The sequence below is a fragment of the Syngnathus leptorhynchus genome, chromosome 21, assembly GCF_054491065.1.
Source record: "Syngnathus leptorhynchus isolate UIUO chromosome 21, UIUO_Slep, whole genome shotgun sequence".
Classification (NCBI taxonomy): domain Eukaryota; kingdom Metazoa; phylum Chordata; class Actinopteri; order Syngnathiformes; family Syngnathidae; genus Syngnathus; species Syngnathus leptorhynchus.
In genome coordinates this window covers 945,410-966,824 of record NC_141215.1, presented here as the reverse complement: position 1 = coordinate 966,824, position 21,415 = coordinate 945,410, and the positions used below count along the sequence as shown (strand labels likewise).

General features: G+C 44.0%; 2 long non-coding RNA genes across 2 annotated transcripts; both read right to left on the bottom strand.

Moving 5' to 3' along the window:
* Positions 1-526: 526 nt before the first annotated feature.
* Positions 527-937, bottom strand: LOC147039989 (uncharacterized). The gene is made up of 3 exons (XR_015063074.1): positions 769-937; positions 641-690; positions 527-559 (listed from the first exon to the last, which is right to left on the bottom strand). It is a non-coding gene; the product is annotated as an uncharacterized LOC147039989 (long non-coding RNA).
* A 1,533-nt stretch (positions 938-2,470) lies between these two features.
* LOC147039988 (uncharacterized) lies at positions 2,471-11,770 on the bottom strand. The gene is made up of 2 exons (XR_015063073.1): positions 9,967-11,770; positions 2,471-9,745 (listed from the first exon to the last, which is right to left on the bottom strand). It is a non-coding gene; the product is annotated as an uncharacterized LOC147039988 (long non-coding RNA).
* Between the last annotated feature and the right edge of the window lie 9,645 nt (positions 11,771-21,415).

The window sequence follows — 21,415 nt, the reverse complement described above, 5'->3', positions numbered from 1 at the left end:
TGTTCACTCTCAACCATCTCCTGCACCACGCCTTCCACCTTCGGAAGCAGAACCATGACGCGCTGACGACAAATGCCCGTTTTACTGCAAGAATTCAACGAGCAAAGAGCGTGTGACTCTACAGAAAGTTTGATGAGGGTCAATTCTTTTGGATCGTTTTTTTTCCCAGATATTTTAAAGCAAAATGTTCCTAAATTTGATCCTGCTCCAAAATATAGGCACACTCTCTGCAGGATGTGGAGACGTGGTTAGGAACTATTAGGACTTGGTTAGAGGGTTGTTTGGACTTGGTTAGCAACTGTTAGGACTTCGTTAAGGACTGCAATGAAAGAAGAAGGAAAGCAATTGCAGTATAGAAGATTACATTCGACTATTCATTACAGTACACTCACGGTTTTGTCAAATAGATGTTTTGGCAATTTCTTCTGCTCTGAAGTGGATGTAAGCGTACATCAGTAGCTGAGGTGTGTATAGAAGTCTCAAAGCTTCCTCTCATAGAACTGCACCGCTTGTACCACTAGATGCGAGATTTCCTGACCATCCCCTGAACAACGCTGCTCTGGGTGCCAGATGGAAAGTTTCATTTCATGAAGACACAAAAAAGTTCTCAGAGGGGAAAAGATGCATGAAGAATCCAAACCTTTGGGTTTCTCTCTCAGCTTCCGCAGCATTCCCATGGCCTTTCCTTAACTAATAGAAAAACAGGTCAAGTTAACAGTGCAGTTCTTAGTAACTGTTGTGTGAAACATTCATTGGGATGTGACTCACAGTGTGTCCAAAGCCTCGCCGCTTCTCCATGGCAGACGCTGAACATCCAGAATGTCTTGTTGCAGGTGCATCATCTCCTCAAAATCACTTACTTTGGTCTGCGCACACACACGCACGCACACACACACACACACACACACACACACACACACACACACACACGGCAGTGACTCTCCAATACACATAGATACCAAATAGTCAGGTGACGCTTTCCCGCCTTTTCCGGACAGTATAAAACCTTCTGACGGGGAAATGGGGGGTGTTGTTACTTCTGCTGAAGTGCTATGTTGACTGACTGCCATCAAACAATCCAAGATCTTGCCAATAAAGAACCAAACGTTACTTCACATCTTACTTTTCCTGACCCAACAACATCAACAACACACAACAGCCATTGGTGGAATCGAACCCACACTTTCCTAACTGTGAAGCAGACGAGCTAACCAGTGCATCACCGAGCCGCCAACGAGTATCCATTTTACTATATTGAGTCAAATACAAGCCAGATTACAGATACAACAATTTAAAACCAACCTTCGGTGAGAATGGGATTTAAACCCATTCGTGCAGAGCACAATGGATTAGCAATCAATCACCTTAACCTCTCGGCCACCTCGTCATGTACATCTTGCGTTGACACGTCACGTTATGTACGTTGTGTCAAGATACTTCGGGCTGAAAATTTGACGAGGATGCGATATGAAATGATGAGTGGAGAGCACAATGGAGGAGCAACCCATGGCTGAATATCTTAGCCACCGCATCTCATGCATGAGTTGTATGGGCGACACGATATGGTATGTACGGTGTGGTATAAGCCGCAAGGTAATATAATACGATACTTTAGATGTGAAACGAACGAGAGGTAAGCCACAAAAGAAACGACACTGTCAACAAAGAAAAGATTCTTTCAACGTTGTCTCACACCAAATCTTTGCGATCATCGGATCTGCGCATTTGGATAGTTCCACCAACATTTTAACATCAACATACTTTCATGGTCTGCCTGCGCGTCCTGGCTGAAGATCCTAAAGGTTTTCAACTTATTCTATACTTCTGCATATAAGCCATGGTCGTATCTGTGTTGTGGCCGCAGCAACCACGGTTCGAATCTGGGTCATGGCATAATCAAATTACATTGTTGAATTTGTCTGCTGTTCACTGTTGCTAAATAGTCTTCCTTTGGACAATGATAATTTTCCACACAAGTTTACAGTTCATAGCCATAACTTGTAGGGTGAGTGCCACAATGGATCCCGCATCATAGCAGATTCAAGTAATGTCGCCCATGTTTTATTTATTTTTTGTTCATTTTTGCAAAAGTGTTACAAAAGTGTTATGCGTTGAAGTGACTCACAGACACTGTCAACAAAGAAGTCTTTCCAATGTTGTCTCATCTAAAGTCTTTCGGATCATCGGATCTGCGCAGTGAGATAGTTCCACCAACATTTTAACATCAACATTCTTTCATGGTCTGCCTGGGTGTCCTGGCTGAAGATCCTAAAGAAAAGACCTTAAACCTATTGTATGCTCTTGCATATTGGTCATGACCGTTGTTAGGATACGGATTTTAGCTATTGATCTGACTCCAAATTACGATCAACTTTAACACAAGTTTCTATGTCCTAATCCACACACTGGCGCACCTAACAATTTTGCGAGTTCGTTCTGTCAAAGAGAAGACCAGTAGATCAATCAGACCAAATTTACCAAATGTTTATTCCTAACAAAGTGCTCTAATACAGGCCTGGGTCCCGGGTCCCTCACACTAAAACTCGTGCGTTTCTGTGACCACCAAAAGACGACACATTCTTCCGGGTTGCCCAGTTTTAAAGAAACACAATATGAATATTAAAGCATGCAAAATATTGTGTGATGATTGGTCGATGGTCATCTCCTCCCCGTCGAGGTGTCATCACTGTGGTCAGGAGCTGGGGGTTTTCCTCTCGAAGCCCAACCACCTGGACGTGGTATTGTTCTTTGATCACCGACCTCGAGGTGTTATCTGTTGGAATAATCTCGGGGGAAGCCTTGGCCTGCCAGATCAGGAGGCCTTATTTTTATGAGTTTACGACTCTCCTTTAAACTAAATGCTTTCTATTTGGTTCAAGGAATGTCTTTTGATCCCCGTCAGCCTTATGTTTCCTTCCTGTCCTTATGTTACTTTTGTGTTTGTTTTGTAAGAAGTCTTCAATGACAATGAGCAGAGCTTCTTTGCATAGGCGAAATGTTCTTTGTCAGTTTAAAGGGACTTCATTCCTTTTAGTTAACTGTAGCTTTGATTCATAGATTGTAGATGATCAAAATTGGTTATATACAGTTTGAAGAAGTCACATTAAAGTTATCCCATATTTACTCAATGTTCGTTTAAGGAACTGTTTATCAGTTACCTTACATTTACTTAATATGTGCTGAAAGGTTTAAGTAAGGTTAGATATTATTATTATTATTATTATGTGTTAGTTTACTAAGAAGTTAAACTTAGCAGGAGTCGGCCACCTGTGGAGAGGACAACTGGTTGGGGAAGAAAGCAGACTCTGCACTCCCAATGTGGGGGTCGAGAAGATCAATTCACACTACACTACATTCCTTTTCTAATCAGCGTTACTACAGCCACTATCTTCCTTCCTTTAGTGTAGCAACGCCTCTGTAGCCAGGGCATCCAAGACATCAAAAGGAGGAGCACGTGGGGGAGGAACTCAGAACTGGCGGAAACTGCAACCGAGCCTCCCCCCAATACTAGATATTATATTGATATGATTATATGTTTAACACAACCTAGAAAAATATGTTTGCTAACTGCTGAAAGCACATTTCCCTTTATTCCCTCTCATGACCTCATTTATGAGGTCATCACCCGCGACTCTAACAAATATCTACCAGTGCGCTATCGGTCCTTTCTTCCTCCCGCGGCTCATGTTGAGCCACCAGGGTATATTGGCCCATCGGTGGCAACGGGCCAACGGTTTTCTCGATCAACCGGACAGTGAGTGATCTAATACATGGAACACAACAACAACCGCATAACATCATAATTGTAGTAAAAATAGCCACAGCAACAAGCACAGACATGATGAGCCCTTTCCAGTTTCCAAACGTTTTCATCCAATCAAACCAAATATCGGTGTGTACACCTGAATGATCTTTCATCTTTTTATTCAGTGTCCTTAGTCCTTCCAACGCCTTGGTCAGTCGTCCCCCTGGTGCCGTGTTGTTTGGGATGAAAGTACAACATGCATCACCAAACATTCCACACACACCATGTTCCTTAGCCAATAGCATGTCCAACGCAATTCTATTTTGGAACGCCATTAATGACGTCGCGGCCAATTGTTCATGAACTGCGGCAAATGATTCAGCTGTATAATTACCAAGTCGTTGGACATTGTAATGAACGTAATTAATACGGTCTACATTTTTATTGGGGGTGATCCATAGGAAGATACTTTCGAATCCCGAGGCCACTTGATTAACGAGTTTATACTCATCTGGTACACCTCGGGGCACTCCTATAGCGTCAATATATGTTGGATCGTCGTCGCTCAACCACGGGGGCAAAACGTTTCTTTTGGCTCGCTTCAGGAGCTCCGTCAATGGGGACTCCAGGTCCCAATTGAGATTCTGTATTTCAATGGGGACAACCACCACAGGCATTATCAAAGACACGAGGGCACAGATACCTGATGCATTCTTCGGCAAGCGATCATATAATTTGTCATCACCACACCACAACCAGATGTCTGCACGAGAGAGAGGAGAGGTTACAGTCAGTGACAACTTGAATTTGCACCATGTGGAATCTATTGTCCCAATACTTATGCCGGTCCCCTTTAACTTTAAACATGTCATATTTTGTTGAGTCACATGGTTGTCAAAAACGGGCTTTCTTTTTTAGTGAATAATTGTATGCCGTGACTCTCCAATGCCCTCTCAACCAAAGACAAACTAAACTCACCCCCTAAGCATTGAGAATAAAACAACCACATTTCTCCGTATGTTAATTTACCTTTTCCATGACATGAAGCAACTACAAACCGTCCATCCCCTTTACATTGGTGAATACATGTCCCTTCTCTGTCTGGTGGGGCTAAATCCAATATTTCCCTTACCTTTTCAATTTGCTTCCTCCACACCCTTCTCTGGTACTTTTCCAATTTGTCCTGTAACGTTTGGTTTGTCTCTGTCCAATTAGACAATGTGACATGCATTTGCCAATTCCCGCTGTCACATCTCTGTCTCAAACCTTCCTGTTCTTCTCGTGAGAGCTCTTCTGTTGTGTTCACAAAAACTACTTCTCCTTTGCATCGGTATTGTTTATAAGTGGGTAAAATTTGAATCTGGGACGTTTTCTGCTGGATAGTCTCATCAATTGTCATCAATGTCCACACAAAAAGACAACTTACTAAAAATAGCACTACTAAAATTAATTCTGAAAAATCCGAAAATCCTTTCGAGCCCTCTCCTTTACTTTTCCGTATTGCTGCTCCTTCTCCTTCTGTCACCCCCCTTTTGGCCGGGTCCGGGACACGGCCAAACAAGAATACCTTCATCCTGACGGAACAAACTCTGGGGCCGGACGTAGGTGTGTGTAGTGATACCACCGGCGTCCTTTGAAGTCGAGCTGGGCCGCGTGAGACGTCCTGGCCAAGACACGAAAGGGGCCCTTCCACCTGGGCTCCGTCCACTTTCTGGAGACGACTCGGACGTACACGTATGGTGTGAGCTGATTATCCACCGACACGTCTCCCTCCGCCACAGCTGCAGCGGTTTTCTCTCCAATCTGTGCAGAAACACTGGACACCAAAGCAGACAAATAGGACCAATATGCTGCATGAGACAAATTTGGTACCGTAACATCCTCCGGCGGGACGAGCGTTGTCGCTGGTCCCGGCATTAGACAACCTGTCATCAATTCAAACGGTGCAAATCCAGTGTGCCTGTTAACAGATTGCCGCACAGACAACAAGGCAAGCGGAATCGCTTGGAGCCAATTCATTCTCATTTGAGCAATAATTTTGGCCAGTTTTTTCCTTCAACGTCCGGTTCATTCGTTCAACTTTGCCCTGGCTCTGAGGATGGTAGACACAGCCGAATCGATGCTTCAAACGCAAAATTGATTCCACCTTGGCCAAGGCTTTGTTGTTAAAGTGTGTACCATTGTCAGAGCGGATCAGGGCGGGAAAACCATGCGTGGGGATGTAATGGGTGATCAAAGCCTTGATCACAGCAGCAGAATCTTCTTTCGAGCACGGATATGCCTCAGGCCAGCCTGAGTAAGCGTCAACCAACACAAGCAAAAAGCGTTTCCCATTCACTCTTGTATACATGTCGGTGAAATCAATGATCACCTCTGCTCCCAGCCACGGGGTCGGCTGAAACAGGCCGGGCTTAGGCTTCAACGTAGAACGCAAACAGGAGTCTGGGTGTTCCCCGTCCAGATTACTGGACCGCGGAACACCAACATCATCTCCAGCAATCCTGTCTGCCATGGGTTGTTTAATTTGGTATGCATTCTGAGACTCAAACCAGTACAAATTAGGAATGTGAGTTTCCCGCCAATCGGTCTGTTGCAACAACTGCTTGACCATTGAACCCAATTGTCTAGCCTCGTGTCCTGGGGCAAGAGCTAGGGAAATGTGTGGCACCCCTTTTTCTGTCATTTTGAACCACTGCATTTGTTCATGTGTCAGCTCAGTTACCGCTGCAACTCCCTCTTTACCAATCAAAATGCATGATGAAATTAAATCCCACATGTGCCCTTCAATTTCTTCAAACAAATCCCGATATACATCATCACTTTTTCGGTCATAATATAGAGTGCAATGCAAAGGATCGGATCAACAGGTGGGTGGTATGGCGTCAGTGAGCAGATCCAGGGTTTCCACAGTTGGTAGGTCGAGAACACACCACCACCAGCAGGGGTCTCTGGCTCCAGCCTGGCCCAGTAGATGGTTGCCGTTTCTGCTTCTGTTGGTAGGGGCGCCATCAGCCACTGACCATGTTGTTGTATTTGTTGTGAGCACTGGATGCTGATGCCATCTGGAAATTGAATAATCACTCCCTCTGGCCCGCACAGAATTCTGGCTTCAACGGCTGACAACAAGTCCCTCCCCATCAAATTGATTGGGGTGTCCGTGGAATGGATGTATTTGTGCCAGAGTCTACACCCCGTCCGGGTGATCACAGTCTCAAGTGGTTTGGTAAAAGGCAGAGTTTGTGGTTTTCCCGAGAAGCCGACCAAAGTTGTTGTTTTCTTTGACGGTGAGGATACAGGAAGGGCAGTGTTTATTGATGAATAAGCTGCTCCTGTGTCCACCAGCATCTGCACAGGTTTTCCCTCCACTGTCACATGAAGCATTGACTCCGCTGGGCCACTGCTTCTCTTGCTCCCCGGGCTGCCCTATTCAAATTGTCCACACCAGAGATCATCATGTTGGTAGTACTGACCTCCGTGTGTTTGTGGCTGTTGCCAGGGCCGTTCACCAGACGGAGCTGTTCCTGCTTGTTGCATCGGCGCCTCAGGTTGATGTGGCGGGCCTCCGGCTGGGCGGGCGGCTCCGTGCGGTCGATACTGCGGGCATTCTCTTGCCCAGTGATCGGTTTTGCCGCAGATGAAGCATGCGTTGGGCGAATGGTTTTTGTATGTCGCCCTCCCCGGGTAAGCAGGTGCACCCTCCCCGGCCTCTGTATCCGCCCCGGAACTGGCCCCTTCCGCGTCCCACCACCTGAGGAGCCTGTGACATTTGCATTTCCTTTTTCTGTGATTTAGACTGTCTAGCTTCACCATGCATTTTTGCCAACTGTAATTTCAACAACTGTTTGGATAATGCGTCTGTCTCGTTATCAACTTTAGCTTGTGACTCAGTAAACATTCTGCAGTGATGCAAAAGATGACGTTTAAACCGTTCCTCGGCACAAACCAGAATGTCAGGGTCTGACATTAACTGCTTCTTCACATCTGGCGGAAGTCCATCCACCAGCGCCGTCCGGAAGAGCACCTCTGCCTCGTGCGTGAGAGCCGGATGGCGACCTGTGGTTTCAATCCAACTCTCCACACATGTTACATAATGTTGGGCAGGTGACATTTTCACATCATAAGGAAACATAGTGGGGGCCAAATCGGTGGGTTGTGGGAAAGTCATTTTAATGTTTTCAAACAGGGGCGCTGCTACTTGTGGCAAGGGCACCTCCCTCCCCAGTCTCGCTGTGCCTGCTGCTTCCTCAATCGCCTGCAATTGCACTAGGGAGCATGCTCCTGCCAACATCTGTCGCATGTCGCCAAGTGTACAACTCTGTCCACTCATTAGAGCCAAAAACTTGTTCAGCCACACCTTGCCTCCTCTGTGTAGTGGGGGCATCTTTTCCATCATCGCAGTTACATCACGGAGCACCATGGGCTCGTAACGCTGACCATCCGCTGTTGCCACTAGGGGACACATCAACTCATTTTTCTGAACCTCTGCTTGTATCATCTGTCCACGAGTACTCCGCAAATTATATTCTCTCCGTGTCTGGCTCTCTCCCTGTCCGCCCTTTTTTCTACCATTCAGATTCGCGTACTCCAACATTTTCCTCTGTTGCATCACAACATCATCTTCCTCCTCACCTCCGCTACCGTCCCGCTGTGAATGCTCTTTCTGTCTCCACTCACTCTTCGCGTCTTGTCTTATTTTCTCCGTTACCCATTTCAACATCTGAGCTTCCTGTCTACGCTGCTCATCAACTTGATCAACTTTCTTTTTTAGCTCCTCGTTCTCGGCACTTAGTCTATGCCCACCTACTCCTTTCGTTATGTTGGACGTTTGAGGGCTCGGAGCGGGGGTGGAAGTGTCCACGCGGGACGCCTCCTCCTCCCTGATCCGTCGCCTCTCTCTATTTACTGCTTGTTCAATCAGTTGTACAATACTTTGATCCGCCCTTTCACCTTCGCCCTCGACATCCACCACCAGTCGGCCACCCAACGTCACCACTGGAGCCATCACTCCGGGGTTGCCGTACGGCGGCGGTCCAACAGCAGTCACTCCGAGTGTGGGGGCACTCGGGGGTGTTACATCATGCAAAGATGGATAAATGCCCTTGTATTCAACTCCTTTCTTATCTATTTCCACCGCTTTCTCTTCCACTTTGGCATGTATCGCATACAATTAAGAAATCTACTTGCCATGTACTTCTCATCACCTTCAAGAGTCAGAGATTTACCGTTTTTTATTTCCTATCTTAACTTGGTATTTTTAGATTTTTCCAATTTTTTGTTTTACTTTTTTTTTTTTTTTACTTTTTTTTTTACTTTGAGGATCCTCAATGCAGGATTAAATTTACCCTTCAACAAAATTACTAGCCTGTGTATTACGGTTGGTTTTTGCTAGTACTGTTTTTTACTGTCGATTTATCCTACCATTCACACTCTCAACGCACACACACCTCTCATCACACACACTATCTCACTCCATTCATTCCTCTCAGCACACGCACTCCTCTCATCACACACACTATCTCACACACACTCCTATCAATTTGGGGCATTTTGGATGTTTTAGCGGTCTGATCTCTCACAGAAGGAACTGTTACCACCGGATGTTTTCGGGAGAGCCTCACACCTCCCAGGATCTCAAAAAAACCTGGCTATTTGAATACGCTCGTCAACGTACCCTTGTCCGCCACGACTAGGCTAGGTCCCGGACCTATTCGTAATACGCGTAAGTCCCTGACTTTACCGTACACGTCACACACGTAAGTTCCAAACTTATTTGCCGTATGTATCTCTTGCACACTTTATTTGATCTGAACAACAGTCTCCTCTTAAATTTCCTTTTTCAATTTGCAGAATTTCGACTTATAGTAACAGGTATTCTGCTTACCTTATCAGTGATGAGCGCTCAGGGTTGAGGAGACGTTGTACCAGCTCAACGTTGTGCACCTTACTTATTCCAAACGGTTCGCCGACCGAGAGACAGCGTCCCGGACGCTGTCCGGTGTCCTGGATACAGACCACGAGTTGTCAATTACCCTTCTCTTGACATCACGTCAGGGTCACCAAGAAATTGTTAGGATACGGATTTTAGCTATTGATCTGACTCCAAATTACGATCAACTTTAACACAAGTTTCTATGTCCTAATCCACACACTGGCGCACCTAACAATTTTGCGAGTTCGTTCTGTCAAAGAGAAGACCAGTAGATCAATCAGACCAAATTTACCAAATGTTTATTCCTAACAAAGTGCTCTAATACAGGCCTGGGTCCCGGGTCCCTCACACTAAAACTCGTGCGTTTCTGTGACCACCAAAAGACGACACATTCTTCCGGGTTGCCCAGTTTTAAAGAAACACAATATGAATATTAAAGCATGCAAAATATTGTGTGATGATTGGTCGATGGTCATCTCCTCCCCGTCGAGGTGTCATCACTGTGGTCAGGAGCTGGGGGTTTTCCTCTCGAAGCCCAACCACCTGGACGTGGTATTGTTCTTTGATCACCGACCTCGAGGTGTTATCTGTTGGAATAATCTCGGGGGAAGCCTTGGCCTGCCAGATCAGGAGGCCTTATTTTTATGAGTTTACGACTCTCCTTTAAACTAAATGCTTTCTATTTGGTTCAAGGAATGTCTTTTGATCCCCGTCAGCCTTATGTTTCCTTCCTGTCCTTATGTTACTTTTGTGTTTGTTTTGTAAGAAGTCTTCAATGACAATGAGCAGAGCTTCTTTGCATAGGCGAAATGTTCTTTGTCAGTTTAAAGGGACTTCATTCCTTTTAGTTAACTGTAGCTTTGATTCATAGATTGTAGATGATCAAAATTGGTTATATACAGTTTGAAGAAGTCACATTAAAGTTATCCCATATTTACTCAATGTTCGTTTAAGGAACTGTTTATCAGTTACCTTACATTTACTTAATATGTGCTGAAAGGTTTAAGTAAGGTTAGATATTATTATTATTATTATTATGTGTTAGTTTACTAAGAAGTTAAACTTAGCAGGAGTCGGCCACCTGTGGAGAGGACAACTGGTTGGGGAAGAAAGCAGACTCTGCACTCCCAATGTGGGGGTCGAGAAGATCAATTCACACTACACTACATTCCTTTTCTAATCAGCGTTACTACAGCCACTATCTTCCTTCCTTTAGTGTAGCAACGCCTCTGTAGCCAGGGCATCCAAGACATCAAAAGGAGGAGCACGTGGGGGAGGAACTCAGAACTGGCGGAAACTGCAACCGAGCCTCCCCCCAATACTAGATATTATATTGATATGATTATATGTTTAACACAACCTAGAAAAATATGTTTGCTAACTGCTGAAAGCACATTTCCCTTTACCGTATAGCGTTGTGGCCGCAGCATCCCTGGAACGAATCTGTCATTAAATTAAATGACCTTGCTGAATTTGTCCATTGTTCACTGTTGCCAAACACAAGCTTCCAGACATTACGTCCACCTACGTTTTAACATCAACTTTATTTCCTAAAGTTCTTCTTACTTCTTCTTGGCTAAAGTCCCTCAGGCGTTCCCATCTTTTTTTAGGCCTGGCTGCCACGAGGCAGCGGTAGACACACAATTATGGCCCTGACAGGATACGCGCATGATAATAATCAGAATTCATTAATCACCGAAATGCAGTCCTCAGGTCCATGTCATTTTCGCTACCAATCAGAATGTAACTAAGAGAGCTAATTTGGTACGGAACTTGTTGGTCTCAGGGAATGATTCTCGCTTAGGCTGCGAGAGGTCCTGGGTTCAACTACTTACTTTGAAACACTTATGTCACACTCTGCCATTTTCGACAGGCCAATGTCACATGCGCATCATTTACAAGCTGTATTCGTGTGTCACGTGATGCGAATTTGATCACAGCTAAGGACTACCAAATGGAATGTAAGAGTCAGCATGGTTCCAACAAAAAAGTTAGTGAAATATAGCAGTTTTCATCCAGTCTCAAATCAGGTACCACATCATAGTTGCATCGCGAAATCATTTTAATGTGTCAGGGACTTTGCAAAGGAACCAACAATGACAAGAAAGATCAGAAGTAGCTGTTTCCACCCAGTCTAGAATTCCGTACCTTTCACGTGTTCGGCGAATTATATATCCATTACACTATGGAAACAACTGCTGCAATGGTGTACCTTACTTGCTGGCCCAAAGGTGGGTGCTACTGGACACCAAGCGCACCTGAACAAACGCTACAGTAATCCCTCGCTACATCGCTACATAATGATAATAAGAGTTCTAAAACATATTTACAGTGTTGTACCTTGTTATATAATTTTTTGTATAATAATAAAAGAGGTCTAAAAACATATTTACAGTATGCACACTTGTACCTTGTTATAAAAAATATTATAATAATAAAAGTTGTTCCAAAAACATATTTACAGTATGTGTTAAGCGTTATTTATTTTATTCAGCCGTGCTTTGATTTGAGGAAGGGAGATTTATTTTGAAGGCCGTTTTCATACCACTTCCTGTTTTACGTTTGTGTACATATGTCGGTTACAGTGGACATCATTGACGATGGTAGTGGACCTGCGTGTAGCTGGCCCACCACCCCACGCAAAATTTAAGGAAAATAGTCGGTTTCGTTTGTGCTTCGTTTGTGCTGGTTTGTGCCGTAAAAAAATTCGTTCGTGCAGCAACGAATTTCGAGTTGTATAAGATTATTTTATGGATCATCCAGAGTTCACCCAGCCCCCCATCTGCTCCAAAATGAACCCAAAATGGTACCGTTCGTTTGTGCTGGTTTGTACAGCAAAAACCTTCGTTTGTGCTGCTACGATTGGAAGTGGGCCTCCTTGCAAGAGAAATAAACGATCACATGTCTAACCTTTAGGACAATGCAGTATAGCTCCAAATGTTCGTTTACTTTCCTTTAGAGGTCCGTTTTTGCGTGTTAGCACGATCGTGAATTAGCATTTCCCCGCTAGCTCGTTTGCCTGCCCAGTACTTCTTGCTAATATGTGACACGCACACACGTATATTTATATTTTCAATATTCATACAGACATTTCTGTATGTTATTTATACTATTAATGTATTATTTGTTTGAAACAAATATTTAATGTTCTAATAATAAAATTTGCACTTAAATGGTTTCATATACATTTATTGACACAAAAAAATGTACAGATGAGCGGGGGATTTCACTTATCGCGAGTGGTTTTTGGAACCAATTATCTGCGATAAACGAGGGATTACTGTATTTTAAATCTTTACGACTGCTCCCTCATTCATTCACATGTTTGGTGAAACCTCCCCAAATCCACACCCAAACATGCAAAGCATACGATTCAACATGAAAGCAAATCCATTTGTATTTGCAGCAGCGAAATGGCATGGCTGATGACCCCTTGTGGTATGTTATTCCACTGCTAAAGAATGAGAACCAAGTCTTGTATTCTCATATATCTGAAATAATGGATCAACAAGATCATATTGATAGCGACCGAAGAGACATGATTTACAAACTACTATCCAAAGAGGGAACAAGATATAAGACATACAAAGATATTATTATCGGTGCATCCACTATATACAAGCACCAGCAGTATACCTTACATCGAGGACTATTTGAGGATAGCCTTTACACGGTTTCGGTTGTCTCATAGATTACGTGTGGAAATGGGAAGTTGGAATCGCACACCACCTGAGCAGTGGACATGTCAATGTGAGACTGGTATACAGAACGAACAGCACATACTGGTGTGTCCCCTCACACAAGACATTAGAGAGAAATATGGACTTGAGTATAAGGACCTGAGCTCACTCTTTGTGGGCACTAGCAGAGCAACTTTGCGAATGTTACATGCCTGTCTGTCAACGTTGGAAAAACAGAAAACTGAAGCAAGGATTTTTGTGTTTTGTTTTTATTTTAATCTATTGTGGTATTTATTTTAATATTTTGTAATGTGTACCTTTTTTTGTTTAGACCCAAAGTTTTATACTTTTGTCAATAGATTAACTAACTAACTAACTAACTAACTAACTAACTAACTAACTAACTAACTAACTAACTAACTAACTAACTAACTAACTAACTAACTAACTATCATAGAAGGACTTTTGACTTATGCTCTGGCTCTCCCTGTGTGGAGTTTGCATGTTCTCCCCATACCTATGTGGGTTTTCCCCGGGTGTTCCTTTCACATTACAAAAACAAGCTTGGTCAGCAGATTGAGGAATCCAAATTGCCCATAGCAACAGCAATGTTACTTACTTACTAGTTTACCATAACATACGTATATACTTCATCATATCAATCAATGTGTAAATACTCTTATTAATTTGTCCAAACATTGTTGCTCAATCAGAGCCCAGACACAGCACACAGAGCTTTGTGACTTTCACAGACACATAGGCAGAGAGCACAGACACGGCACACAGAGTTCAGTTAAGTTTCATGACACATAGTCACAAAACATTCAGTAGATAACAGAACATTAAAGTGATAACAGAACAGATATCTAACTTACAAGGACATGCTTTTCCTTCCCTCCCATTCCCCTCCTAGTTCCTGATTTTGGTCAGTATAAAGCCTTCTGATCTGGAGTGTGACGTTGTTGTTTCATCTGCTGAAGTGCCTTGTGCATCTTGCAAAAAAAGAACCACCTGTCACTCCACCGCAAGGTGGCTAGATTTGAGGAGAAGGGCGTGACTTATTTGCAAACGATTACAGAAAAACCTGGAATAGAGTGAAATGGAACGGAGTGGCAATTCTATTGACAATGTACTGTACATGTGAGGCAGTCGAACCAAATCCCAGACAGTTTTTGAAATTCCCCTCGGACAGATTTTTGGGGCTGAAAAGTAGGACATGTTCGGGGAAAAAGGGACGTCTGGTCACCGTAGCTTTTGTTGCACAGTTTTGAAAAGCAAATCAAAAGGATCATAAGACCGGTTACCACCTGGTTTCTAACCAGAGGCCTTTCCCGTGCGAGGCGAATGTGATAACCACTATACTATGGACACTGCGCTGACATACACAGCCTTTTGAAAAGCCAGGCAAAATTTCAACACAAGTGCGAAAATTCACCCAGTCTCAAATCAGGTACCCTTTAGTGAAACGACGCACAGCCTCGGCTCGGCAAATCGGACTTCAATTCCCCGACGCGGAGCTTATTTCTTTGTATGAAAAAATTGCTTTTGCTGGCACAGTTTTGAAAAGCAAATGAAAAGGTTCATAAGTGCCAGCTTTCTTCCTTGCGACTTATACCACACCGTACATACCCTATCATGTCGACCCACACAACTCATGCGGTGGCTGAGATTCAGGGAATGAATTGCTACTCCATTGTGCTCTTCACTCATCATTTCATATCACATCCTCGTCGAATTTTCATGATCTTGTTTCACATCCAAAGTACGCATATCTTGGCACAACGTACATACCGTGTCAACATAACTTGTCATCATTCAATATGAGTTCTGCACATTTGTTGCCTTAAAATACATGGTGATTAATATAGGCTTGTTTGAGGCCACTAATTTCATACATCCAGTACCATCATTCAATATGATTTGTGCACATTCGTTGCCCTAAAATAGATTGTGATTGATATAGGCTTCCTTCAAACCACTGACATTTAGGTAAAAAAACGTCCAAGTCTGCTAATACCGAAGGAAAAAGGGAACGGCACGACTGTCTCGACCTAAGTCTTAAAATGACTGTCACTGGTGAGTGAGCATAAATTTTGAGTGACTCACTGGTGACTTTGATATTATCCAAAGAGAACTTTTGTTGAATTTTTTGGTTGCAGATCTGGGTGGTGACTGTAAACTTAGGGCTGGATGTCATTGAGACACTAGGCTTTTGCTGCTGATCTGACAGTTGATTGATTGGTTGATTGGTTGATTGATTGATTGATTGATTGATTGATTGATTGGTTGATTGATAACTTTATTGATCCCGGGGGTGGGGAAATTCAGGCCCCAGCAGCATTCATACCACAGAGCGGGTATATAAAAGACACACAACTCAATAGGCTCCTATAAGGCTGCCACACAACAGCGCCACAAAGAAAGCCAATAAGTGCGTAGCCATCAAAGGAAAGCCAAAAGACAAAGGAAAAAAGTAACAGCGGCCAACCAGCCCAGAGTTCAAGGTTATTGTTAGACCACTCCAGTACTGTGTTGCCAGCAGAGAGAGCATCCAGCACCAATGCCTGCCTAATCTTGTCTGATGGGTCACCAATGTGATTATGCGTGATTAACATTACAAATAGAAAAAAATCCTCGTCAAAATGTGGATACTCCAGAATTGTTTATACGTGATGTGACGTAAAGGCAGCATACAATTATGACACCATAATACCTCACTCTCAAGCTCATGGTTGGGACCGACCCTGTCTCACAGAGACAGCAGCCAGCACCAACGCCTGCTGAATCCTGCCTGATGATTCACCAAAACCAAAACCCCTGCATATATTGTGGATTTAAACTCCTGTATAACAGCCGCCTTTCCCTTGTATCTACAACATCCTCCTACATCAGCCCCAGTTGTCAAGCCTAAGTGAGCACCCATTACCAGTGATGGCAAGTGGCAGTTCAAAGGCCTTCTGTTCAATAGGCTGAGGGGACAATGTGCTTAGTGAAATTCCCCATTGATAGTTTATTGTGTACTTCCACAACTTCCTTGTGCATTGCACGGTAGACTCAGCCATCAGTTCTCTAAATATGGCATCAGAGAGTGAGAAGCAGCGCATACCATGTCAGGACGTTTCCTAGGATCATTAACGGACTCTGTTCAATATTTGACACTGGCTGTAAGATGGGGTGCTCCAAAGAATATTGACGGGGACAGCTATCGGTGAGACCCAAGTTTCCTCCCCGTTCAACAGTATATTTTGAGCTACCATATTACATGTGTCCATTGAAACCTATTAGGACAATAATTGACACCTTTTCCAAGTCAACCTTAACATTATTTAGCATTTTGGTGAAAGCTAATTCCTGTTTCTAATTAGATTTGCTTCGACAGTTTGACAAAAAGAAAACCAATGAGTTCGACAGCAATTTGTGATGGCTGGAGTCATCTTTCCAAAATCTGATAGGTAGCTGCTACAAGTTGCATTGGTAGTCCAGTGGTAGGATTCTTGCCTGCTACGCGGGAGGCTCGGGTTTGATTCCTGGTCAATGCAGTTTGCTGTGAGTAAATTCATACATACATACTCCACGGTCTTGAGCGGGTACAGATCCAGGTGGTTTTGGCTGCACCAGTGGACCAGCTGCTCCACTTTTTGTCTGTACGCAGTCTCGTCACCGTCCCGGATCAGTCCGATGAGAGTGGTGTCGTCCGCATACTTCAGGAGCTTCACCGAAATGTCGCCTGAGGAGCAATTGGTGTAGAGAGAGAAGAGCAGTGGGGAGAGTATGCACCCCTGGGGGGCCCCAGTGCTGGTGGTCCGCGTGTCAGAAGTGATGGTCCCCAGCCTCACATATTGTCTCCTGTTGGTCAGGAAGCTGGTGATCCACTGACAGGTGGAGCCAGGCACCGCGAGCTGGACGAGCTTCTGGTGTAGGATGTCGGGGGTGATGGTGTTGAACGCCGAGCTGAAGTCCACAAACAGGATCCTGGCGTACATTCCTGGGGTGTCTAGGTGATGCAGGATGTAGTGCAGTCCCATGTTGACCGGATCATCCACCGACCTGTTTGCCCGGTAGGCAAACTGCAGGGGGTCGAGCAGGGGGCCCGGGATGTCCTTCAGGTGGCTCAACACTAGCCTCTCAAAGGATTTCATGACCACAGATGTCAGGGTGACAGGTCTATAATCATTCAAACCTGTGATGGCGGGCTTCTTGGCCACTGAAACGATGGTGGAGCTTTTGAAGCTTGAGGGCACCTCACACAGCTCCAGGGAATGGTTGAAGATCTGTGCAAAGGTGGGTGCCAGCTGTTCAACACAGACTTTCAGACAGGAGGGGTACACGCCGTCTGGGCCTGACCTTCTTTCTCCGGAACATCTGACACACCTCCTTCTCACGGATCTGAAGTATTGGCGCGGCTTCTGAAAGAGAGAGAGTAGGTGATAACGGAGATGGATGTGTGAACAGGGGTGTTGTTGGGGGAGGTGTGGAAGTTGATTGTGCTGCAGGAGGTCCCGTTGTGTGGCTGGACCGTTCAAACCTGCAGTAAAACCTGTTTAGCTGGTTTGCAAGCCTTGGGTTCTCCACAGGATGGGGGGTTGGTCTCTTGAAGCCCGTGATGCTCTGCAGGCCTTTCCACACTGATGAGGGATTAGGATTGGCAGAGAGGTGTCTCTCCAAACTCTGCCTATAGCTTTTCTTAGCTTTCCTGATCCCTCGGGTCAATGTGTTCCTGGCCTGCCTGAACAGGTCACAGTCCCCACACCTGTAGGCCTCCTCCTTGGCTTTGCGCAGCATCCTGAAGTTTGGTGTAAACCACCGTTTGTTGTACGTGCAGAAGATCATAGTCTGCACACACAAGTCCTCACAAAAGCTGATGTATGATCTCACAGTATCAGTAAATTCATGCAAGTCTGAAGTTGCAGCTTCAAAAACACTGAGAAGTTGTTGAATAACAAGAAGAGGCATTTGGAGCGACATTTTCAGCTAAAGCATGCAAAATTTGCTGCCGATCACCCTGTTGGAACTGAGAGGAAAGGTGTAATTTGAGGAACGAAAAAACAATTTTAATAAGTGGATTGCATCTCCAAATTCGACTACTGCTGCAAGTTTTGTTGCAGCTCGGGAGATAATAAAGCGCGGAAAACCATTCACCGATGGCGAGTACATGAAGGGATTCATTCATTAAAATATCAGAGTGTCTATTTTCGGACTTCAAAAACAAAACCGAGATCATTCAGAAAATTCAAGACATGCCTCTCCGCATAAACAATATCGCCGATCAGCAGATCAAGGACATCAATTCAGCTCCAGCTTTCTCAATTGCCTGTGATGGATGAGTTGTGTGACATGACCGATATCGAACAGACAGCTCTGCTATGCAGGTACGAGAACTCTAATGGGCCGCAAGAAGATATTATCAAATTGATACCACTATTTTTCTTTACATTATTTTAATGGTAGGCATACAACTTATGTATTGACAGTCTATGTTGCATTATAAAAGCCTTTTAGATTTTTGTGTCATTTTTTATGGTTTATTATGGTTGCTGCCATCACCACGAGATGGCGACTCTAAGAAAAAGGAGGTGAACAAAGGTGCTCGGGTCAGGGCAATTTTGGGTAGAAAAAGAAGCAAAGCATGATGGTAGTGTTTTTGAATCTATTTTTTTACCCAATTTATAATGCTTTGGTTTTGTAATAACTAAAAGTACTATTTAAACAGTTCTACAAATTCTGCTTCATCCACTGAGTGTGTGTGCCACACGCTAGTAGCAATTAAGCCCGTGACTGAAGATGGAATGAAAACGACGGCCCAGCAACTTGTACAACTCATACTTACCTGTCAGGGAAGACACCATGATCAAAAAGGTGGTTCACCCAGGGCAAGCCTCAACCATTGCACTCCAGTTGTGCTGACCCCACATTTAGTGGGAGTTCTCTTGTTTATGTTGTTGACTACGGTCCATCTCTCTCAACCTTAAATTTATGGTATTGCGGCTTTTGGGTGTCAAATGTAGCCATATTTGAAAAGATTTCATTTGCTGAGTAGGAATTGAATACTCTGGACTTTTCCAGCTCACTATCTGGGCTCCCAGGCTTTCCTCTCTTTTCTGATGTCGACGGCGATTCAGAGGACCGTTCAGATGCGAGTCGTTTAGCTTTTTGCGCACAATGAATCTGGGTGTCTGCACTCAACTCATCTGTGGCTATTTCTTGTGACATGTCACTTTCCATTTGTCTGCTTCCCACATGCCCCTTTCCTCAATTGTTTCCTCTCCACTACTTGTAGGCCTTTCTTCTACTCTATCGATTTCCTTTGCGTTCTCTGTTGGTGGGGGTGACACACGTCCCTTCCCTCTCCTCATCTGTTCCCTCATTACCTGTTCTCTCATCACCTGTTCCCTCATCACCTGTTCCCTCCTCACCAATTACAGGCCTTGTAGGGAAATTTGAATTTCCACAATACTTGTTAGCTTCATTTTCCTTCACCTATCAATTCTCTCCCGGCCTTCAGTTGGCAAAAGACTTTGGGCACTTTCTGTAGAGATGATCAGGTTCTTGACAGAGATTGCACTTTCTGCCATTGGTACACTCTTCAAAAGTGTGACCAATTACTCTACATTTCCGGGATATTATTTACTCACACGCTTCTGTAAAGTGCCCATGCTGTCCACACATGCGGCAGAGCTTGGGTTGGCCCTGATAATCTATGTAGCCTTAGTTTTCTCCCAAAACTATCATTGATGGGAGATATTTGAGGCCCTGGAACCCCTGAGGGTCCTCCCATTGTTGAATGGGGGCCCGCCAGGAACAATTCCAGATGCCATCTTCATCTCTCACCGTTAGTGATGGGTCCATGAGGCCTCGTTTATCGTTTGGACACATTACCATACTATATTGACACTGTGTCGATACTGTGTCGCTCAATGCTGACACCCGGTAGACCTTAAAAATACTACAGGCAACCTAGTTGGCAGACTCGACTGACACTGATTTGATGACCTAGTACATACATTCATTAATTTAAGTAATTCTATTTTATATTGTATTCTTTCACATATTCATTTAAATTGAAAATATATTTTATTTTTTAGTTACATTCAATCAATAATGTGAACATGTATCATAACATGAAAATTTAAGTGAACGTGTTGTGAAAGAGGATGCTAGTGCACTGGGATTTGTTTTTTACAAAGTTTTATTTAAAACAATAATTTTTTCAAATGTTTTGAATTTGAGCGTGACGCTTTTTGGACACAATCCCCCGCCTTTGAAAACACCCACTCACACGGCACAGATGAGGCTGGAGTGCAGTGTCTTTTTATTGTCCCAGTATCTGACTTGGGGCTGCTCCAGAATTCTTGATATCTTCGAGGATGAACCGCAAAAGATCAGATATTGTTTTAGCAGATCCATCTCGTTGACAATGCGCTTCCTTTAACAGAGCTTTGGCATGCTTCCTTGACAGACTATACTGCTGCTCGTTCGGTCACGTGACTTGTTTAAAGCGATACGGGCACCAACACAGGGCTTCGCTCTATGAGCTCGACACATGCGCCGACGCATCGATGTTGCAGGACCCATCACTACTCACCGTCATAGACTGGCCTTTAACCGTGCAATATCTTCCCAGAAAATAACAAATGTACTCTGCATTCACTGTCTCATTAAACATTCTGACATTAACTGTTTTCGCAGCATTGTCGGTCAGCTTTTCAACATTAAACAAAGAGAACAGGGATTTAACATTTTCATACCCATTCCAAAACTCACGCACGTTTGCCACAGAGCAAAAGCTCTCATCAAAGCCTTTGCTAAAAGGCAACGTTATAATGCAGTTCAAATCATCAGCTTTAAATTTCAGGGTTTGTTGGATGAGCTTTCTGGAAAAGTCTCACCTTGACATTACCAGCGGCTCACCATTCATTTCCTTAAAAGTAAAGCGTACACTATGGTGCCTCCGCATGGCAGCATGGGGAGCTACCATAGCGGAAGCACCACTTAAAGAGATTTAGATTAAAGGAAAGAAACACATAAATAATTCCAAACAACTACAAAATAACACAAAGTCAA